Below are 16,662 nucleotides of genomic sequence, written 5' to 3'. Positions count from 1 at the left end.
GCCGCCCGCGGCTCCCTCGCCGCCCGGGAGCATCGGCGCGGGCCGCGTCCACCGCCGCCGGGCGCCGCCACCGGCCTCCCCCGGCGTCGCCCCGGCCTCTCCCCGCCGCCTCGCCGACCTCCCCTCCTCCGGCGAGCTCGAGCTCCGCCGCCGGCGCCGCCTCGGCTTCCGCGCCGCGATCCCGATCTGGATCCGGTCGCGTGAACAGTAAACCCTAACCCCGATTTTTTTGCTAAGTCCTGAAATTTTGATCCATGTTGCTCTGTTCGAGGTCCCGTAACTTTGCAACCGTAGCTCCGTTTTGGGCGTATAATATATCAAAATCTTCGCCTCGACATGTTCATCATTTCATTTCATTGCATCATTTGCATTTGAGGTCATCTTGATATCCAAAATGCTGTTAGAAGTAGGCTCCGTGAGTTAGATTGCAGATCCGTTAGTTCATCATGCACTTTTGTCATTTTTGCTATATTTAATTCGTGCATGATATGCCTGTGCCCCTTTGGGATGAATTGTTAAGCATTTTGTCTTCTTTCCAGAGGTGTCAGCCATGCATTTTTAGGATGTGTGTGTTGTCTTGTGCAAGCTTGCGAAGAGAGGTACCTGAGAATGCAGATTTCAGGGACTTAGTGATTTTCACTAAGTCTGGGATATTTTAGTTCATGATGCCATATGTCCAGCTTGTTTCCTAGTGATCCGTGCCTCTTTTGAGGATGATCAGTAAGGGAGTTTTGATATTTATGTTATGCTCTTTCCATCCATGTCTTTGTTTGCATATGTGGAGTGCTCTAGGTTGACTCAAACGAGCTCAACTTTTGCTTCGTTGTTAATCTGGGCAGATCGTCAACTTGTTTGCGATTTTGCCGATGCTACCGTTAGTGTTCCATGCATGCTATGCCTTTGTTCTTGCCATGTGTAGCTAGCACTTTGTGCCTTCTTGCTGGTTATATGCTTTCCTTGCCATGACTTGCACCGTAGCGAGTGCATCGAGCTCGTTTACATGCCTTCGTGAGTTAAATTTCAGCATGTCTCAGTTTTCACTAAGTCTGAAAACTGATTGTGTTCGAGCGATGTTCGTGAGCTCGGTAGAGTATTTTGTGAACCCTTTTGGCCCCAGGTCACTTTGGGTGTTTTGTTAAGCTTGATGAGTAGCTCCATGCCATGTTCTTACTGGTCATGTTCAGGTTTTCTATCATGTTGTTTTGCTGCTCCGAAGAGAGCAACGTGATCTGAAATTTCAGACTAGTGTTAATTTCACTAAGTCTGAAATCTGTTTTGCATTTGCGTTTTAGCCATGCTTGTTTGAACCTCTTCATGGATGAATTTGCCTATGGCTCAGTGCTAGTGTTTTGTCAACCATCTTGTGTACATCACTGCCATGTATTTTGTTTTCATGTTTGGTGGTTGTAGCATGCTCATTTCATTGCATTTAGATGCCTACTTGCTGTAAATCGCAGACCGGTGTCATATCTTAAAACGCTTGCCATTTCCAAACCGTAACTCCGATTCCAATGATCTTTATATCGTTTTCAATCGATTTCATCCCCTCTATCCAGTGGCACACTTGGTTTTCCAAGTTGAGGCCAGGTTCATGCATTTCCTGTCATATCTTGCATTTTGCATCCCGCATCGCATCCCGCATAGTATATCGTCATTTCATCATATTGCTTGGTCTTGCCCGTGGTTGATTGTATCCTTGTTGCTTGTTTGTCTTGTTGGGTAGAGCCGGGAGACGAGTTCGCTACCGAGGAGCCCGTTGAGTTTGCTTGTGAGGATCCAGTCAACTCTGACAACTGTGCAGGCAAGATGATCATACCCTCGAAATCACTACTATCTTTGCTATGCTAGTTTGCTCGCTCTTTTGCTTTGCCACTGCTACGATGCCTACCTTTTGCTTGTCAGCCTCCCAATTGCCATGTTGAACCTCTAACCCACCATTGTCCTAGCAAACCGTTGATTGGCTATGTTACCGCTTTGCTCAGCCCTTCTTATAGCGTTGTTAGTTGCAGGTGAAGATTGGAGCCGTTCCTTGTTGGAACATTTATATTCTTGTTGGGATATCATTATATTGCTATGTTATCTTAATGCATCTATATACTTGGTAAAGGGTGGAAGGCTCGGCCTCTCGCCTAGTGTTTTGTTCCACTCTTGCCGCCCTAGTTTCCGTCATACCGGTGTTATGTTCCCGGATTGTGCGTCCCTTACGCGGTTGGGCTATAATGGGAACCCCTTGATAGTTCGCCTTGATTAAAGCTTTTCCAGCAATGCCCAACATTGGTTTTACCATTTGCCACCTAGCCTCTTTTCCCTTGGGTTTCCGGAGCCCGAGGGTCATCTTATTTTAGCCCCCCCACGGGCCAGTGCTCCTCTGAGTGTTGGTCCGAACTAGAGCCCTCTGCAGCGCCACCTCGGGGAAACTCAAGGTTTGGTTTTAGTTGTACGGATTGCTCATCTGAGTGTGCCCTGAGAAAGAGATATGTGCAGCTCCTATCGGGATTTGTCGGCACATTCGGGCGGTGTTGCTGGACTTGTTTTAACCTGTCGAATCATCTTGTTGTACCAAGATACCGAGTCTGATCGGTGTGTCTTGGGTGGAGGTCTATTCCTTCGTTGACCGTGAGAGCTTGTTATGGGCTAAGTTGGGACCCCCCTGCAGGGATTGATCTTTCGAAAGCCGTGCCCGCGGTTATGGGCAGATGGGAATTTGTTAACGTCCGGTTGTAGATCACTTGAACTAAACTTAATTAAAATGAATCAACCGAGTGTGTTACCGTGATGGCCCCTTCTCGGCGGAGTCCGGGAAGTGGACACGGTGTTGAAGTTATGCTTGCGCAGGATGTTCCTTTAGCTTCTCGCTCATGCTTCGCCTTCTCTTCTCGCTCTCTTTTGCGTATAAGTTAGCCACCACATATGCTAGTCGCTTGTTGCAGCTCCACATATATTTGCCTTATCCATTCCTATGAGCTTAAATAGTCTTGATCGCGTGGGTGTGAGATTGCTGAGTCCCTGTGGCTCACAGATACTACAACTCCAGATGCAGGTCCAGGTGATTCTGCTCCAGTTGACGATTACGAGCTCAGGTGGGAGTTCGACGAGGACTCTCAGCGATACTACGTGTCCTTTCCAGATGATCAGTAGTGGTGCCTAGTTGGGGTTATCGATTCAGGACCTTGTCGCATGTTGGGGGTCTTTTCTATTTTGGGCACCGTAGTCGGGCCATGAGTGATTTGTTTGATGGATGTTATTTATGTACTCTGATGTGACGTGGCGAGTGTAAGCCAACTATGTTATCTCCCCCTTCTATTATATATTCCATGGGATGTTGTAATGATTGCCTGACTTGCGACATTGCTTTCAATGCGGTTATGCCTCTAAGTCGTGCCTCGACACGTGGGAGCTATAGCCGCATCGAGGGCGTTACACCGAGGTCTTCGTACTTTAATACAAAAGGTAGCATGGTACATACTGCATTAACTGTAAAATCTTCGGAGGAGGTTTGCATTCCATGGCCGCTTCGTCTCTTTGCCGGAGTCGTCTCTCTTGCGTGCTCGGGGCTTCTGAGCATCGATCAGGTAGTAGGAGTCGTTGCCCAACACTTTGCTGATGATGAAAGGGCCTTCCCAAGGTGCTGAGAGCTTGTGCTGGCCGGCTGTTCGTTGAATCAGCCGGAGCACAAGGTCTCCTTCTTGGAAAGATCTCGGCTTGACCTTCCGGTTGTAGTATCGGCGCAGGCTCTGCTGGTAGATGCTGGACCGGCTGAGTGCCAACAGCCGGCCCTCTTCCAGTAGATTGACGTCGTCTTGACATGCTTCTTCTGCTTCCTCTTTGATGTACATGGTGATTCGAGGGGAGTCGAATTCTATGTCTGTTGGGATGACGGCTTCGGCACCATAGACGAGGAAGAAGGGCATGAAGCTGGTTGACTTGTTTGGAGTTGTGCGCAGGCTCCAGAGGACGACCGACAGCTCGTCGAGCCAACAGCCGGCCGAATGCTCCAGAGGCTCGACCAGTCGAGGCTTGATGCCGGACAGGATGAGGCCGTTAGATCGGTTGGCAGCCTTTCCACCGACTGTTGGGGCCCGCCGACTGGTGGGCCCGTTGAATGGTCTGGTACGGAGCCGACAGACCGTACCTGTCGCTTGCGGGTCTTGCCAGCTGCTGATTACTGTAGCCGTGCTTCTAATGACGCAGGCTTGGTCATGGGGTCGTGGCTACAGCCCCACCATCTGGCGGGTGATCACTGTAGCCACTCCCTATCTCGTCTGGTTAATCACGCGAGGAACCGGTGGGAGGGGCAGGCCGACTCCCCGGGGCCGGCTCCCTATGGGTTCGACTGGTGGCGCTCTTGCCATCTTCTGGATTCTCGCTGACGGTAGGGCCCTCGTCCGTGGACCGTACTGACAGACCGTCATGGGCGCATGACTCCTCCCACTATTGCTGATGTCAGGGATGGCATGGCAACAGTGCTGCGCCAGACGGAGATCTCTGTTGGTACAGCGCACTGTGGCCTAGCCATCTCCTGGAAAAGGGGAGGGAGGGGGCTTCACTGTTGCCACTCCCCGTCCCATTACCCCTGATGAGGGCATGGGCTTTGTTGGTGCCGTGGGCCGACTCCCCGTGGCCGGCTTCTCTGGAAGCCGCCAGGCGGGAGTCGGCCGGTCTTGACCTCGCCTCTAGGACTCGGCTGCATGCGGGCAGCCGACTATTCCTTCAGCCGTCCTCCAAAAGGCGGCTCTTCATCTGGCGTCTCGAGGGGCACAGTCAGCCCCGATGTCTTGAAAGGTTTTGGGCCTCGGGTTAGCCTACCCGTGGCCCATTACTCCGACATCGGTGTACTGAGGAGGGTCCTCATGGTGCCACTGGTTAGCGATCTCCTCCGGATCCCACTGATAAACATACTGACGATGAGGGTCAAGTGGTGGCTCCGACTCTGGCTCTGGGCTGATGTCTGTCTCCGGTAGGCATGGATGGCCTCCGGCAGAACATGGTACATGTTGTTCACGCTGGCCGTGGAGGAAGTCGGTGAGGCCTGCATTCTCCATAGTGCGAGGGTGATTATATTTGGGCTTCTTATTTTCTTCACTTTGCTTATCCTTCGAGCTTCGGCTCGAAGAGCCCCTCAAAAATCTCGTCATCTTATTTTGAAATTTTTAGTAACTCAAAAATAAAATTGAACCAAACTCAACAAGATTGATAGCAACTACTCCTACAAGTGCATAGAGGCCATATCATGCATTAAAACTACTTTTGACCATATAAATTTGACATGCAAGCTCAAGAACAGGGTCACCTAAGCAACAACAATTTGCAATAAATAAAGCACTAGAACAAAAACTAATTGGACCATTGGAGGAGTCACATACCGAAGAGCAATCCCCCAAAGCAGTTTTGTGAATTGAGCTTTGAGCAAGGAGATCGAAAGTGGCAGCAAAATGAGCTAGAACACGGGTTTGAGCTGGTGGATGATTTTTTTGGAAGAAGACGAAGTGTGTGAGTGCAAGAATAAGTGGAGGGGACCCACGTGGGGTCCACGAGGCATGGGGCGCTCCTAGGGGGTAGGGTGCGCCCTCCACCCTCGTGGGCACATGGTGGGTCCCCCTGGTGTGTTCTCACTGCTAATAATTCTAAAATATTCTAGAAAAAATCATATTAAATTTTCAGGGCATTTGGAGAACTTTTATTTTCGGGGTATTTTTTTATTGCAAGGATAATTCAGAAAACAGACAGAAAATGCTATTTTTGCTTTATTTAATATAAATAACAGAAAGTAAAAGGAGCGTATAGAAGGTTGTGCTTTCTAACTTCATCCATCTCATGCTCATCAAAAGGAATCCACTAACAAGGTTGATCAAGTCTTGTTAACAAACTCATTCCGAATCGCATGAAACCGGAGAAATTTCGAATAACACTAGGTTACCTCAAGGGGGATATGCACATCCCCAACAATAGGAATATCATATTTCTTCTTGACACTATGAAGAGGAAATTCAAAACCTCCAATAATAATTGTTGGAATTTTTGCAATAGAATTGATACTGTGGACTTGAGGTTGTTTCCTCGGAAAGTGTACCGTATGCTCATTACCATTAACATGAAAAGTAACATTGCCTTTGTTGCAATCAATAAGAGCGCCTGCAGTATTCAAAAAGGGTCTACCAAGGATAATCGACATACTATCGTCCTCGGGAATATCAAGAATAACAAAGTCCGTTAAAATAGTGACGTTTGCAACCACAACAGGCACATCCTCACAAATACCGACAGGTATAGCAGTTGATTTATCAGCCATTTTCAAATATATTTCAGTAGGTGTCAACTTATTCAAATAAAGTGTATGATATAAACAAAGAGGCATAACACTAACACCGGCTCCAAGATCACATAAAGCAGTTTTAACATAGTTTCTTTTAATGGAGCATGGTATTGTTGGTACTCCTGGATCTCCTAGTTTCTTTGGTATTCCACCTTTAAATGTGTAATTAGCAAGCATGGTGGAAATTTTAGCTTCCAGTATCTTTCTTTTATTAGTAACAATATCTTTCATATACTTAGCATAAGGATTCATTTTAACAATATCGGTCAAACGCATACGCAAAAATATAGGTCTAATCATTTCAGCAAAGCGCTCAAAATCCTCATCATCGTTTTTCTTGGATGGTTTAGGAGGAAAAGGCATGGGTTTCTGAACCCATGGTTCTCTTTCCTTACCATGCTTCCTAGCAAAAAAGTCTCTCTTATCATAACGTTGATTCTTTGATTGTCGGTTATCAAGATCAACAACAGGTTCAATCTCTACATCATTATCATCGCTAGGTTGAGCATCAACATGAACATCATCATTGACATTACCACTAGGTTCATGTTCATTACCAGATTGTGTTTCAGTATCAGAAATAGAAATATCATTGGGATTCTCAGGTTTGTCAACAACAGGTTCACTAGAAGCATGCACAGTCCTATCATTTTTATTTTTCTTCTTCTTAGAAGAACTAGGTGCATCAATATTAGTTCTCTGAGAATCTTGCTCAATTATCTTGTGGTGGCCCTCAGGATACAAAGGTTCCTGAGTCATTTTACCCCCTCTAGTCATAACTCTAACAAAATTATCATTTTTCTTATTATTTAATTCATTGAGCAAATCATTCTGAGCCTTAAGTACTTGTTCTACTTGAGTGGTAACCATAGAAGCATGTTTACTAATAAGTTTAAGTTCACATTTAACTCTAGACATATAATCACTCAATTGTTCAATTATATAAGCATTACATTTCAATTGTTTACCAACATAATCATTAAAGTTTTCTTGTTTAACAATAAAATTATCAAACTCATCTAAGCATTGGCTAGCAGACTTATAACGAGGAATATTACCTTCATCAAATCTATAGAGAGAATTTACCTTTACTACCTGTGTCGAGTTATTGAGACCATGAATTTCTTCAATAGGTGGTAAATTCTTAACATCTTCAACTTTAATACCCTTTTCTTTCAGAGATTTCTTTGCCTCTTGCATATTTTCAGGACTAAGAAATAGAATACCCCATTTCTTCGGAGTTGGCTTAGGGGGTGATTCAGGAAGTGTCCAATCATTTTCATTACTCAACATATTATTCAATAGCAATTCAGCTTGATCAATAGTTCTTTCCCTGAAAACACAACCAACACAACTATCCAGGTGGTCTCTGGAAGCATCGGTTAGTCCATTATAAAAGATATCAAGTATTTCATTTTTCTTGAGAGGATGATCAGGCAAACCATTAAGTAATTGGAGAAGCCTCCCCCAAGCTTGTGGGAGACTCTCTTCTTCAATTTGCATAAAATTATATATTTCCCTTAAGACAGCTTGTTTCTTATGAGCGGGGAAATATTTAGCAGAGAAGTAATAAATCATATCCTGGGGACTACGCACACAACCAGGATCAAGAGAATTAAACCATGTTTTAGCATCACCCTTTAATGAGAACGGAAACAACTTAAGGATAAAGTAATAGCGAGTTTTCTCATCGTGAGTAAACAGGGTGGCTATATCATTTAATTTAGTAAGATGTGCCACAATAGTTTTAGATTCATAGCCATAAAAGGGATCAGATTCAACCAATGTAATTAACTCAGGATCGACAGAGAAATCATAATCATAATCGTAAATAAAGATAGGTGAAGTAGAAAAAGCAGGGTCATATTTCATTCTAGCATTCAAAGACTTTTCTTTAAGCTTAGCTAATAATTTCTTAAGACCAGATCTATCATTGCAAGCTAAGAAGTCTCTAGCAGTTTCTTCATCCATAACATAACCCTCAGGCACAACAGGCAATTCATATCTAGGGGGAGAATCTTCATCATCACTTTCATCAATATTATCAGTTTCAATAATTTCATTCTCTCTAACCCTAGCAAGTTGTTCATCAAGAAATTCACCTAGTGGCACAATATTATCAAGCATAGAAGTAGTTTCATCCTAGGTATCATGCAAAGCAGAAGTGGCATCATCAATAACATGCGATATATCATAATGAATAGCAGGAGTAGGTGTCGCAAGTTTACTCAAAACAGAAGGTGAATCAAGTGTAGAGCTAGATGGCAGTTCCTTACCTCCCCTCGTAGTTGAGGGAAAAGTCTTGGTTCTTTTATCTTTCAAGTTCTTCATAGTGATCAGAAAATATAAATCCCAAGTGACTCAAAGAATAGAGCTATGATCCCCGGTAACGGCGCCAGAAAATAGTCTTGATAACCCACAAGTATAGGGGATCACAATAGTTTTTCAGGGTAGAGTATTCAACCCAAATTTATTGATCTGACACAAGGGGAGCCAAAGAATATTCTCAAGTATTAGCAGCTGAGTTGTCAAGTCAACCACACCTGGAAACTTAATATCCGCAGCAAAGTATTTAGTAGCAAAGTAATATGATAGTAGCGGTAACGGTAGCAAAAGTAACAGTATTGGGTTTATAGTGATTGTAATAGTAGCCACAGAAAAGTAAATAAGCGAAGAACAATATGTGAAAAGCTCGTAGGCAATGGATCAGTGATGGATAATTATGTTGGATGCGATTCCTCATGCAATAGTTATAACATAGGGTGACACAGAACTAGCTCCAGGTCATCCATGTAATGTAGGAATGTATTCCGAATATAGTCATACGTGCTTATGGAAAAGAACTTGCATGACATCTTTTGTCATACCCTCCCGTGGCAGCGGGGTCCTATTGGAAACTAAGGGATATTAAGGCCTCCTTCTAATAGAGTACCCGACCAAAGCATTAACACTTAGTGAATACATGAACTCCTCAAACTATGGTCATCACTGGTAAGTATCCCGATTATTGTCACTTCGGGGTTAACAGATCATAACACATAATAGGTGACTATAGACATGCAAGATAGGATCAAGAACTCACATATATTCATGAAAACATAATAGGTTCAGATCTGAAATCATGGCACTCGAGCCCTAGCTACAAGCGTTAAGCATAGCAAAGTCATAGCAACATCAATCTCAGAACATAATGGATACTAGGGATCAAACCCTAACAAAACTAACTCAATTACATGATAAATCTCATCCAACCCATCACCGTCCAGCAAGCCTATGTTGGAATTACTTACGCACGACGGTGAGCATCATGAAATTGGTGATGGAGGAAGGTTGATGATGATGATGGCGACGGATTCCCCTCCCTGGAGCCCTGAACGGACTCCAGATCAGCCCTCCCGAGAGAGATTAGGGCTCGGTGTCAGCTCTGTATCGTAAAACGCGATGAATCCTTCTCCCTAATGTTTTTCTGCCCGAACGTGAATATATGGAGTTGGAGTTGAGGTCGGTGGAGCAGCAGGGGGCCCACGAGGCAGGGGGCGCGCCCAGGGGGTAGGCGCCCCCCCACCCTCGTGGACAGTGTGTGGGACCCCTAGCCTTGATTCTTTCACCAGTATTTTTTATATATTCCAAAAATATTCTCCGTTGATTTTTAGGTCATTCCAAGAACTTTTATTTCTGCACCAAAATAACACCATGGCAATTCTGCTGAAAACATCGTCAGTCCTGGTTAGTTCCATTCAAATTATGCAAGTTGTCCAAAACAAGGGCAAAAGTGTTTGGAAAAGTAGATACGTTGGAGACGTGTCAGGAGGCTACACAGCGATGGTGGTGTAGCCCCCATCATAGTGTAGTGCGCGTGGCGTCCCTATTGGGTGTGCGTGGAATACCCACCACACGCTCCGCCGCCGTGGCCCGAAGGCGGGAGGTGGTCGTCATGGACGCCATCCCACTTCCGGCCATCGTGAACATTACACGCTCTGCCACCGCGTCCCGAAGATGGGAGGTGGTGGTCGTGGCCGCCAGCCCACCGTCGACCTCCAGGATCATCACCCGCTCCGCCACCGCCGCCCAAAGGCGGGAGGCGGAGGTGGAGGCCCACACGTGCGTTAGCAACCTTGTGCGCTACATCGAGTTCCTGCAGGAGGAGGAGGAGCCTTACTGCAGCCATGGCCGCAGCACACGCCGACACAGAGGCGAGAAATCAGGAGATCTAAGAGCAGTCCCGCCACTTCGAGAGGGGTCGTCTGGAGCGACAGAGGGCGTTCGAGGTGAGCGTCGCTGAAGGTGCAGCAGCGGCAAGCACCGTATTGCAGTTGTCCAGCTCGTCGGTTGGCTCCTCCTGCTCTTCCTCTTACTGAGTGCGCTTGGTAGAGGAGAGGCTACCGGAAATAGTACAAAGCCCCTCCGTAGCAGTAGTATTTAGGGGCTATTTTGTTCAGTTCATCTGACTATAGATGTGGTGGAACTGTACAACCTACTTAAAATTAGCTAGTATATATAATGGAACTAGCTATTTCAGTACGTGGTTGGCAACAATTGGGAAAAGTTTGGCCGGTTCAGTTGTTGAGTTGATCTGTTTGTATAAAGAACGACTCCTTAATCTATGAATGAAATATATGCTTAATTACTGAATTTTAGTTGCAAAAATTAGATAGTGCTAGTGATTTTTAGCTGCATATTTTGACAAATCGCAGTGTTACAAGGTTGAAAAATGGCAATGTTACTATATCAACAAATGTCAATCTTTCCAGTTTGACAAATGGCAATATACCCACTATGACAGATGCAAATTTTACCCAATTGTCTATACGTGGTTGCACACGTGTCATCCAAAAAAACCGTTTGTGTTGAAGGGAGGTACAAATCCTGCTTGCTATATTTTCTCTTGGCTTAGTGCCGAAGTCTCGCTTTGCATACCTTATTCAATCTGAACCGTTTGCGTTGAAGAGATGCACAAATCCTGCGCGACAAATTTTCCCTTGGCTTACTGCGGAAGACCATAGCTCTCACTTTGCGTACATGTGTTCTATCTAAAACATTTGCGATGAAGAGCTGCACAAATCCTGCTCGACACATTTTCCCTTGGCTTACTGGGGAAGCTATCGGTTTACATATGGGTGTTCTATCTAAAATGTTTGCCATCAAGAGCAGCACAAATCCTGCTCGGCACATTTTCGCTAGGCTTCCTAGGGAAACTGCCGATTTGCATACGGGTGCTCTAACTAAAACGTTTGCGATGAGTGTATTATATTTAAAAACCATATTAAACTGTGGCTTGGGCGCTATTAATGGAGAGGATGCGAGCAAGGCGGATGGCCATGGGAGTCAAAGGGCTCGCTTCCCAGTGAGCCTGCAAAGCGTATAGCTCGCACGCTTCCCGGTGAGCCTGTGCATTGGTGTACAGCTCGCACGCCTCCCGTTTAGTCAAGCACCTGTCCGCACGGCACCTACTAGCCATTAAAAGAGTGAGGCATGGCGTCACGTGAATGGTTAACATAACACACACGATTTAAATTATACAAAACGTTTGAGATGTTACAGTGGCACCTATTTGTTTCAAAATGCATTTGTTGGCTGTTATTCGAGTGTGCCTTCTCTCAAAATGGAGTCGAAAAATACCACAACATGTCGGGTGCCATTCCATGATAGCATGCCAAGTTTCATGAATTTCAAAAAAGTTTTGGATTTACTAGAATTTAAAAACAAAGTATCTCAACATTTTGCGGCAATCAACAGTGCCCTCGTGTTTGAAATTCATTCCCATTTCTTGCATGGGACCTAAGCATGCACCCAAGGACACGGATTTGATTTTCCAACCAATTTATATGCACTGGAGCATGTGCATGTAGTTCAAATTTGAATTATGCACATAAAATGCCTAGAAAACCCAATTAATGTATAAAAATGTCCAAACGAACCCCAAAAAATTCCAAATTTAACACAACACTCCTGTTGTTCTATGTTGACACTAGAATTTTTTTGGAAGCAATAAGAGGCAACATATATCATTTCGTCCCCAAAGGTGGCACGTTCCCTATCGAAACCATCAGGCTTGTTGTGAGAAGCTCTGGTTTGTGAGAAGCTTATACCCAAACCTGCCCCAAATGGGACGAATTTTTTACCACGGCATGTCGATGCCGTTCCATGATAGCATCCCAAGTTTCATGAATTTCATATGAGTTTTGGATTTACTACAATTTAAAAACCATGTATCTCAATGTTTGCAGCCAAGTGACGGTGGCAGGGTGTTTGACATTTATTCCCATTTATTGCATGGGACCTAAGCATGCAACCAAGGACACATATTTGAATTTTCAACCAATTATGTCCATTAGAGCATGTGCATGTAGTTTAAATTTGAATTATGCACATAAATGCATTGAAAACTCAATTAATGTATAAAAATGTCCAAACGAACCCTGAAAAATTTCCAAAATTTAACACAACACTCATGTTGTTCTATGTTGACACGAGAAAAAATTGAAATCAAGAAGAGGCAATGGATATCGTTTCGTCCAGAAAGGTGGAACGTTCCCTACCCTAACCATGAGGCTTGTTGCGAGAAGCTCTGGTTTGTGAGAAGCTTATACCCCAACTTGCCCCCAATGGGACAATATTTTTACCACTGCATGTTGATGCCGTTCCATGATGGCATGTCAAGTTGCATGAATTTCAGAAGATTTTTGATTTACTAGAATTTTAAAACCATGTATATCAATGTTAGCGGGTGAGCGACGGTGGCAAAGGTGTTTGACATTCATTTCCATTTCTTGCATGGGACCTAAGGTTGCAACCAAGGACACACATTTGATTTTTCAACCCGTTTATATGCACTAGAGCATGTGCATGTAGTTCAAATTTGAATTATGCACATGAACGCATAGAAAACTCAGTTAATGTATAAAAATGTCGAAGCAAACCACAAAAAATTCAAAAAATGTAACAACACTCCTGTTGTTCTACGTTGACACTAGAAATGTTTTGAAAGCAAGAAGAGGAAACGCATACCGTTTCGTCCACAAAGGTGACATGTTTCCCAACCGGAACCATGGGGCTTCTTGTGAGAAGCTCTGGTTTGTGAGAAGCTTATACCATAACCTACCCCAAATGGACAATATTTTTTACCCTAGAATGTTGATGTCATTCCATGATAGCATGCCAAGGTTAATGAATTTCAGACGAGTTTTGGATTTACTAGAATTACAAAAGCAATCACCTCAACGTTTGCCGGAGAGCCACGGTGCTGTGGAGTTTGAAATTGATCTCCATTTCTTGCATGGGACATAAGCATCAAACCATGGACACATATATCATTTTTACAACCCATTTTGGAGCACCGGAGCATGTGCATGTAGTTTAATTTTGAATTGTGCACCTGAAATGCCTAGAAAACCAAGTTAATGTATAAAAATGTCCAAACGAACCGTGAATAATTCCAATGTTTTTGACGACACACCTATAGTTGCATGTTCACTGTAGATAAAAGTTCTAGAAATTCAAACACCATCCTTTGTAGCTACGACCCCATTATGTAATTCAAATCAAGATGAAAAAGCAAGTAGATAGCACACAATTTATTATCACCAAACATGTGAGATGCAACACGAAATATCTTAGAGCACAGTTGGAGTATAGTACGCATAGGGCTTAAGCGAGAAGGCGCGTCGGCTACAGTCCACAGCCGGTGTGTCAAGCACACTAGCTCGGTCCCCAAATATCATTTCACTGTTCAATCATCGCCGGTGAAGATGGGGACCTGGAGCCGCTTCGTGAGGGAAACTTCGGCGGCTCACTCCGGCGAGAGTGCAGCCACAACCTCCAAGCACGTGCTAACAAGCTTTGTGAGCATGACCGCAATCTGCGACCAGGTGGCCAAGGCAACCCAAACGGTCGATGTTGCTTCTTAGGTGGCGGCAGCAACATCTGCCTTGGGGATAGCAAGTGGCGAGAGTGGCACAACATCTATCCATTCTGGAGCGGCGGCCTTAGCCCTGATGGAGGCCGCCCACGACCATGTGGAGGTCACCCACACCCAGCTCATGGCAGTCACCGCACAAATCGAACAAAGCTTCTCCGACAATGGTCGGCAACACACGACCGAAGAGTTGGCAATCACCGAAAGCATTCGAGCAGCCATCCATTCCTGCGTGGCATACCTTGCCACGACGGATCCCTCCCAAGCCCAGATCGCGGCCGCCCACGCCTAGCTCGTGGTGGCCTATTCAAAAGATATGGCAGATGCGGATGGCGAGATGCTTGCCGAGTATGGTGCGATGGATGCCATGGAGCCCTTTCCCGAGGAGATCGTCAGGCTCGAGCTGGATGATGGCAGCTGGAACTACGTTCATATTTCCCCAGAGAGGGAGGGATGATGCAGCACAGCGGCGGTAGGTATTTCCCTCAGTTATGAAACCAAGGTTATCGAACCAGTAGGAGAACCAAGCAACACAACGTAAATAGCCCCCGCACACAAATAACAACACCTCGCAACCTAACGTGTTAAAGGGGTTGTCAATCCCTTTCAGGGTATGGCACCAGAAATTGCGTGTTGATGGGAGAAAGTTGTAATAGATTGAAATAATAGATTACAAATAAAATAAAGTGCAGCAAAGTATTTTTGTATTTTTGGTTTAATAGATCTGAAAATAAAAGTAAGGAAAAAGTAGATCGCAAAGGAAAATATATGAGAAATAAGACCCAGGGGCCGTAGGTTTCACTAATGGCTTCTCTCAAGAAAAATAGCAAATGGTGGGTAAAAACTTATTGTTGGGCAATTGATAGAACTTCAAATAATTATGACGATATCCAGGCAATGATCATTACATAGGCATCACGTCGAAGATTAGTAGACCAACTCCTGCCTGCATCTACTACTATTACTCCACACATCGACCGCTATCCAGCATGCATCTAGTGTATTTAGTTCATGGAAAAATGGTGTAATGCAATAAGAACGATGACATGATGTAGACAAGATCCATTTATCTATATAGCGATAGATACAGATCTCATCTTTTTATCCTTAGTAGCAACGATATATACGTGTCGGTTCCCTTTCTATCACTGGGATCAAGCACCGTAAGATCGAACCCACTACCGGGCACCTCTTCCCATTGCAAGATAAATAGATCGAGTTGGCCAGACAAAACCCAAATATCGGAGAAGAAATACGAGGCTATAAGAGATCATGCATAAAATAGATCAAAAAAACTCAAATACTTTCATGGATATGAAAACATAGATCTGATCATAAATTCGAAGTTCATCGACTCCAACAAACACCCCGCCAAAGAGTTACATCATATGGATCTCTAAGAGACCATTGTATTGAGGATCAAGAGAGAGAGAGAGAGAGAGAGAGAGATGAAGCCATCTAGCTACTAACTATGGATCCGAAGGTCTACAAAGAACTACACATGCATCATCGGAGAGGCACCAATTGAAGTGGTGAACCCCTCCGTGATGGTGTTTAGATTGGATTTGGTGTTTCTAGACTCTGCGGCAGCTGGATGATTATTTTGTCGACTCCCCTAGGGTTTTGGGAATATTTGGGTATTTATAAAGCAAAGAGGCGGTCCAAGAGGCACCCGAGGTGGGCACAACTCACCGGGGCGCGCTAGGGCCTCCTAGCGCGCCCTGGTGGGTTGTGCCCCCTCGGGGCACCCCCAGGTGCAACCAGGGCCCATCTGCTTCATTTTGGCCCATAAAAATTCATCGTAAAGTTTCGTGCCATTTGGACTCCGTTTGATATTGATTTCTTGCGATGTAAAAACATGGAAAAAACAGGAAGTGGCACTGGGCACTATGTCAATAGGTTAGTACCAAAAAATGATATAAAAGGACTATAAAATGATTATAAAACATCCAAGATTGATAATAAAACAACATGGAACAATCAAAAATTATAGATACATTGGAGACGTATCGCTGGACATGGAGGCGGCGGCGGAGAACGACGAGCACCAGCCATAGTAGTACTCTTTGTTTTGTTTAATAAAAAGTGCCAGTCTTTAATTTGCTAGAGTAATGTTTAGGTCAGCTAGCTCTGTTTAATTGCTGAAATTCCTCGATTAAGAAGTGTGAGTGTCCTGTAGTCTCCTTTGTGTACCCAAATTATGCAATGATGTGGATGACCACTGTAAACAGGGAAAATCGAACAAAAAAATTTCACGTTCAAACTCATCACACATGGGTTAAGCTATATGAATCGTTTGTGATGTTCACATATAGTACATAGTCCTAAATTAGGGACCATGTCTAATGACACTTTGCGCACCAGTTTTTTTGCTGAACCGATTCAAAATTTTCGCCTTCCGCGGAAATATCAACCTCCTCGCCCCCCTTACCAA

The sequence above is a fragment of the Triticum dicoccoides genome, chromosome 3A (assembly GCF_002162155.2).
Source record: "Triticum dicoccoides isolate Atlit2015 ecotype Zavitan chromosome 3A, WEW_v2.0, whole genome shotgun sequence".
In the NCBI taxonomy this organism is placed as follows: Eukaryota; Viridiplantae; Streptophyta; class Magnoliopsida; order Poales; family Poaceae; genus Triticum; species Triticum dicoccoides.
The sequence above is the reverse complement of the archived record's forward strand: the minus strand, read 5'-3'. Positions refer to the sequence as shown.